Source organism: Dipodomys ordii, unplaced genomic scaffold, assembly GCF_000151885.1.
Source record: "Dipodomys ordii isolate 6190 unplaced genomic scaffold, Dord_2.0 Scaffold45, whole genome shotgun sequence".
In the NCBI taxonomy this organism is placed as follows: domain Eukaryota; kingdom Metazoa; phylum Chordata; class Mammalia; order Rodentia; family Heteromyidae; genus Dipodomys; species Dipodomys ordii.
In genome coordinates, this window is record NW_012267261.1 from 8,066,707 (window position 1) to 8,067,598 (window position 892).

Here is an 892-nt window from a genome sequence, read left to right on the forward strand (position 1 = left end):
GATGGAGGTGTCCAGTAAGGCACCAGAGAAGTAAGTCTGGCATTTAAAAAGAGAGAGGTTACAAACTGGTCTTTGTACAGTAAGCAGAAGGAAAAAGAGTCAGGAAGGATCCATTGACATTGTAGAGATCCAAATAACATTTATTTATCTATTTATTTATTTTTGGTGATGAGAATGAAGTCTAGGGCACATAGACATACACCTACATTATATACTATCCCTCAGGTAAGGCATGGCATTTATCTGACTTCTAGCAAAATTCTTGGACCTCCATCAATGTACCCACTTTCTTTCAGTACAGGGGTTTGAGTTAGGGATTTCATACTTGCTAGGCAAATGCTATGGCTTGAACCATGATTTATCTTTTAGATGAGAGTCTCAAGCTTTTTGCTGTAGGCCAGCTTTGGATCACAATTCTCTAACCTAGGCCTTCCAGTAGCTGGAGATGACAGGTGCATATCACCCCACCCAGCTTGTTTGTTGAGATGAGGTCTCATTAATTTTTTGCTACATTAGCTTTGAACATTTTTGTTTCTTTTTATGCCAGTACTGGGGCTTGAACTCTGGGCCTCGTGATCACCACTTGAGCAAGTCATTACTCCCAGTGTTTTGCTGGTTAATTGAAGGTAAGAGTCTCCCAGATTTGCTGAGTGAACTGAGATGCTCAGATCTCAGATCTACCTCCAGAATAGCTAGAATTATGGCTATGAGCCTCTTCATACAGACTTTCAGTGGAACTTCTGTACTACTTGTCTATGATATTCAAATATGAAACAAGAATGGTCCTCTTAATTTTTTTTTTGGGTCCGGTTGTGGGGCCTGAACTCTGGGCCTGGGTGCTGTCCCTCAGCTCTTCAGCTCAAGGCTAGCGCTCTACCACTTGAGCCACAGC